This window comes from Lactuca serriola, chromosome 9, assembly GCF_051521515.1.
Source record: "Lactuca serriola cultivar US96UC23 chromosome 9, Lser_US96UC23_V15, whole genome shotgun sequence".
Classification (NCBI taxonomy): Eukaryota; Viridiplantae; Streptophyta; class Magnoliopsida; order Asterales; family Asteraceae; genus Lactuca; species Lactuca serriola.
The window spans coordinates 173,283,450-173,290,223 of NC_136416.1; the positions used below are offsets into that span (position 1 = coordinate 173,283,450).

Consider the following 6,774-nt stretch of genomic DNA (forward strand, 5'->3'; position numbering starts at 1 on the left):
TAATAACACTTTCCCTAACATGATTAATAACAAACAATTGTATTGTGTTAGGAATCAAGCTGCTAACAAAACTAAGTAAATATTTGACATCATTATCGTCAAGAATCTATATAGCTACGCATGATTTAGGAATTTGAAAAGATAGATGTACTTGATTATTGTGTAATATGGTCTTGGAGGTAATTAACGTAATTAACCTACAAAAGTTGATATCACTGTTTATATATACATTAATGCATCTGATGTCTGGAGCAATATACTGCATCGATCCCTCGATCCGCATCCATTATCTTATTTTAAAAATAAATATTCTAAAAGTTTTCTTATATAGACTCATTTTTTAGTATCTACAAGCTTTGAGTTTATGGAACAATAATGACAATACAAATACCCTAATATTAACGGTACAAAATATCAGTCTAGAATATCTATACATCATGGAGTAAACTTCGAAATGCACTTTTCAAGTCAAGGATATACAAGTGTCAGATTGCGAACAAAACCACTCTCAACCACCTCCATCTTCGGAATGTCTATAAGTACTTCGTGATATTTTGGAGAAAATGGTTATTTTTCAAAAATATAAAAAACAATAGTGATCTTCTCAAACATTTTTTCTACAATAGTTTGTTTAATGAATTTCCTTTAAATCACATATAAGGCAAATAAATTGTAGTCATATGAAAATGGATAAAAAAAATCGAGTTCTAGTCTACACGTTTAAATAAATCGTAGTCATATGAAAATGGATCAAAAAAATCGAGTTCTAGTCTACACGTTTATCACTAGAGGAGTGATCAAACACGTGATTCTTGAAACAAAGAGCAAAAGAAATATATAATCAAATGTTGAGGCACTTATTTGTCATTCGACATAACATGATGTGGGTAAAGTGTAAATTGAACCTTAAGTTGACAGAAGGTTATATAATAAAGTGAAAGAGAAGCAAGATGGAAGTGTGGCTTAAAGTGATAAACAAAGAAAACACCACCAGAAAATTTTCTCTCTCTAGAAATTGAAGTTAGAGAGAAAATTATAGAGCAGTTCATCAATGGAAATCACTTCAAGATTACATGAGAGAGAAAACCCATCTCCGGCCAACTCTCCGAACAGCCACGACAGCAGTAGCAACAGCAATGGACATGCCGGCTGCGGCGGCAGCGGCGGCGGTGGCGGTGGTGGTGCCACCACACAAACCCCACCATTAACTCCGAAACCCGTTTCGAGATCCGAACCCAATCCATACCCAACCACTTTCGTCCAAGCTGACACCAATAACTTCAAACAAGTAGTTCAGATGCTAACAGGATCCTCGGAAACCGCCAAAAATGCTTCATCCAAGCCAACCCAACAACCAGATCCAGCTCCGGCGAAGGTATCAATACCTCCGATTAAAACGGGTCAACAGAAGAAACAAGGGTTCAAGCTCTACGAGCGTCGGAACAGCTTGAAAAACGGGTTGATGATAAACCCGAATTCAGTTCCTAAATTCGGGCACGGGTCATCGCCGAGATTCCATGAAATACTTTCCCCGAGCATTCTGGATTTTCCGTCGCTTGTTCTCAGTCCAGTGACGCCGTTGATCGAAGACCCATTTAACAAATCGTCGCCGTCAATCGGGAATTCATCGGAGGAAGATAGGGCAATTGCGGAGAAGGGGTTTTACCTGCACCCATCGCCTAGGGCGGCGACACCACGAGGGACGCCGGAGCCACAGCTCTTACCTCTGTTTCCGGTGACTTCGCCGCGGGTTACGGGGTCGCCGTCATAGATAACCAATAATTATGGGTTGTTGAAACTTAAAGGTTAGAGATCTTTTGCTCCAATTGTACAATTTGGATCTCTGTGATTCCATTTTTCTCAGAGAATGAAAACATGATTTTAATTTCCATTTTTTCTGTTTTAATTTTGATTTCTTGATGTTTTTCTAAAGTTTTTGCTTTAATCTATATGTTTTTTCATACTATATAAACATAATACAAATTAGTGATAAAAGTATGGTTGTTTATTATAAAATTTTAACATAAATAAAAATAGACTTTTTATTTTATTTTATTACGTTAGGTCTTTTAGTTAAACTGGGTTTAAGAGACCAAATAAAAGTAGTTAACGTACATGGAGAAAATAGAAGTACAAAAGCTTCCTCCTTGAATAGCAATATATGTATTTATAATGATGCTATTTTATTTATAAATTATCTGATAAAATAAGATAATCTAATGAATATAAGTATAATCATGTAATGTGATTGTATTGGCACATGAATGGATAATTTTTGATTGAAAATAATTAAAAAACTATATTGATTTATTTTGGGATCTTTCAAATAAAAAAGAATTATGAATTTTTTCTTGTATAATTATGCATTAAATTTATTTTGACTTTCAAATGAAATGCGGATTATCAACGGTTGGGTGTTAAAAAGAATATTTGTAATAATAATTATTGAAATTAAACGGCATAACTATTTTTGGCGTTGGAATCAATGTTAATAAAATCTATCATTATTATTAACGGTAACTATGTATAAATGTAAAACACTAAAACCCCACGAATTTATTCAATATATGAACCAATTTTGAACTAAAAATAACCTCGTTGCTAAATTACACCTTACTCCCTCTACAAACAACACTAATTCGTTATTTTTTTTTAGTTTGAAGCTTCCAATCTTCACCTCCACCTTCGTATCGAGTTAGATAGTTAAATAGCAAATCGTTTTTCTTAGTATTGGGCTTCGAATTACTATTAATATCACCGACACTTATCCTGAACTTCATCACATTTTTCATTGGCATCTCAAACTTCGATTTATATCATCATAATGTTTAGGCTCTAATTGCCACCTTTCTCATTAGCATAAAAGGGATGTATATAAATATACAAATTAAGACTATTGGGCTTCCTACTCAACCTCTACTTCTAACACCTTTGGACATTTTGAGCACGAGAGCTCGTCGTGGCCTAGTGGCATCCGAACCACGATCGTTAACAATACCTTCGGATGTTGTGTAACGGTCGTTAGGTTGTCATTGTGTTTTACCACGAAAGGGAAATAGGGAGGGTTGGTAGAATTTAATGATTTGACTAGCAGTTGAAGGACTCCAAGGTGAGAATAAAAAAGATCAATTTTTTTTTTAAATAACATTTACCAATGAATCTATCATTTTATTGTACTATTTTTTTTCTTCCTCGACCGTGGAACGAAATCCCAACGTTCCATCAACAAGCCGAACCAAAATTTTGATGGATCATTTTCCTTAGACAACGTGTCATATCAATATCCGAGCTTAATATGCTACAAAGTGGTTTTATGAACTTCCTCCAAAGCTCCTATCGACAACAACCATTTTCCCAACAACTCATACATTTTTTTTCCAACAACCTTATCAAATAGTTTTTAATATACGAACAACTTTTCCAACCACAGCAACAACAAGCATAGCAAATGCTTGGATTTCGACAACCTAAGACACCATCAAAAGAGAGATACATTTTGGGAAAGCGTTCGAAACATCTTTATCAGATAGACGGTCAAATTATGTCTAAATGGTGCGATATGAGGTTAGAATAACTTAATTCAACGTAATTAACAAGAGTATACATAAAAAGTGGGGCCAACAATTTTGACGTTTTCGTCATGAATCTCAAACGGTACCCATGTTAAAAATATTACGAGTTTATTGCAAGATTAACATTGAAAGGTTTTTCTATATTTAGGGTAAAAATGTAATTTGTTAAGCTGTGCCTGTGAGTTATTTATTATGCAGGGTGGTTTTTGTTAGTTTTCATTTTTATAGGGACTGCGGCCCGCTATTAGAGAAATTACATAAACACATAGGTTATATTCCAGGATTTGTTCTGGGTTAAACCAGACTTGAGCATGTGGATCCGGAGTATATAACATGCTATCATGTTGGATGGTAGTTGTGATTCATCAGAACTCATCTTTGCGTCTGAAGTTTCTCTCGTTTTTCTCTCATCTCTCCTACCTAATTCTAGGGTTTCAATCTGTAATCTTTGCATGCCTCGTGATTCCTAAAGTTGTAATGGTGCTCTGTTTTTCTTGTATTGATTTTGTGTTCGAGTGAGAGTGTATTTTGTAGTGAGTTTTCCTTTTGTAAGTAAATGAAAACCAACAAAGTCTTGTTTTTTCATAAATAAAAAGATTTGTTCATGTTGTGATTACTTTGAGTTTTTGAACATGGTATCAGAGCGAGTTTCATCTCGTTTGTAGTTTGTCTTTTCTTTTGTGTCGAGATCTGGATCTGGATTGTTTCGGTTCATCTAAGGTTTGTTCATTGGGTTTATTTTTTGTTTTCCGCGTTTTCTTGTTGCATTGATCGGTTTTATGTTTTGATCTTCGTTTTCTCTATGTTTTTTTTATGATTGTCTTCGTTGGCTACAATCGATTTCTTGTTTGGTGGTTGTCATCTATGGTAGTTCTTCGTCACCGATTTAGCAGTGAACAAAGAGCTTAGTTGTAAATGCTTAGGTTAACCTTGATAATCTAACGGCCAATGCTAAACTATGTTCGGCCAACACTAAACATGTTCAAACGAGTTCTACAACATTGGTGATTCTTGGGCATTTAAATGTCGTATCCGTTTCAATGTTAGGTTCAATCGATTGTGATAGATCTAACGATCAACTACTTTGCTGTAACATAGAGCGTGTTAATGGAATATTGTAAGTTGCGCTCACTTATCTTCTTGTTTGTTCAAGTTATTTTTCATAGGCTTTCTTCATATAGTTGTTTGTGTATTTGTTTTGGCGTGTTGTGATTTCTACAATTTATTGATAACAAAGGACTGTTGGTTAGAGTCTGGTTTAGTACAGACACCGGTTTAGCCGAACAAACTCGGTTTGGTTGTCATATAGATTGCATTAAACTTTTGTTCTTGCATCCATTTGATAATGGTGTTGTTTCTATCACTAGCTTCAAGTTTTCTGGTACTAAAATTTTTAGAATATGGCAAAGTTCTATGACTAGGGCTTTCAAAGGTAGAAATAAACTAAGTTTTGTTGACAAAGCCTTTCCTAAATTATTTGAAAATGAAGTTAAAATCCATAATCGGAAACATGTTAATGTTGTTTGTTCTTGGATTTTTGGGTCTATTACTGAGTCCTTATATGCTAATCATGCTTCTGCTGAAATTGCGTATGATATTTTGTCTGAACTGAGTGATACTTTTCACAAAGTTGATGGCTCTTCGATTTTTAATATTCATAAAAAAAATCAAATCTCTTACTCAATGTGGTTTTTATGTATCGGACTATTACAGTAAGCTTGATGCTTTGTGTAAAGACCTTGATGGTCTTGTTAATTTGACTGGATATACATGTGAAGCCGCTACTCAGTTTAATAATCATTCAAAATTAATGAAACTTATGCAATTTTTATTTGGCTTAGAAAATACATTTAACCAAGTTAAGAGGCATATCTTGCTTATGGAACCTCTTCCATCTGTTAAAATTGCTTTTAATATTGTATCTCGTGAGGAATCACATCAAAAGGGTGGTTCTACTGCTCAACCATCCACAAAGTCTCACACTACTGCCTTTGTTGGTAAATCTAATGATCAGAAAAGGAACAAGTCTCGTGGTAATTAAAAATTACAATGCAAACAATATGGTCTGAAGGGACATACTATTGAGAGATGTTTTAAAATCATTGGGTATCCCAATGACTTTAAGTTTAGAAATGAAAATCTATAACATCCACAAATTATGACCCAAAAATTTCATTTTTGATTTAAGTAAAAAACAATATTCCAAAACATTGTTCATACAACCCAATAAAATAAACATGTCAAACATCATGAAAATCAGAGTATGTCCCATAAACAGAATCCATATGGTCTATGCGATGCAGTCAACCCAGCTCCTCCCCTTGGAACCGGAAGTACCTGAAACATAAAGTAAAATCGTAAGCACAAAGCTTAGTGAGTTCCCCAAAATACCATATACCATACACATCATATAACGGGCCCTGCCCAATGAGATACGAGTCCCGCCCACTCTCAAATAATAATGACATATGGGCCTGGCCCACACTCGAATAATGTTCCCCACCCAATGAGAAATAGGCCCCGCCCACACTCGAATAACAATGAGATACAGGCCCCGCCCACACTCGAATAATAATTAGATACGGGCCCCGCCCACACTCATACAATGCACCCCGCCTAATAAACTTATATAAACAAGCACATACAGGTATCATACAGACAACAAGTATAATATCATAACCAAATGACGGTCGGCCTTGGTGCCTTAGACATGCTAAACCCAATGAGGAAACTCACCTCGAAGAGCTGAATGAAACGAATGATCCCTGATTGCTGGTCCTACAGCCCCCCGAGCTATTAATTGCCACAAAAAAACTAATTAACATTTGGGATCTACATCATAACCAAGTATCTCTACTTGGGGTAAAAAGACACTGTTACCCCTAACCTAGCATGGTCCAATAATGAAGCCCATAACCATAATCCAATGGGCCCAAAAATTAAACAATTCAACAAAGCCCAAAATATAGCCCAATTTTCAATTGGGCCCAATCTCTTCACATGGCACTTAGCCCAAGGCCCAATAATACTCGTAGCCCTAAAACTCTCAAAATTAGATGGCCCAACTAACCCATATCCTTCTAAGTCCAAAACAAGGCTCAACCCTAAAGACCAACCTCAAATGGCCACCTAACTGAGTACGCAGGGCGTCCTCAACTTGTACACTAGGTGTACTGGCTCGAGGACTTGTATGTTGCACGCA

General features: G+C 35.5%; 1 pseudogene across 1 annotated transcript; it reads left to right on the top strand.

The window, feature by feature from the left end:
* Positions 1–945: 945 nt before the first annotated feature.
* Positions 946–1,891, top strand: LOC145073795 (VQ motif-containing protein 4 pseudogene; annotated as a pseudogene). The gene has a single exon (XR_013691543.1). The product of XR_013691543.1 is annotated as a VQ motif-containing protein 4 pseudogene (transcript).
* Positions 1,892–6,774: the final 4,883 nt, after the last annotated feature.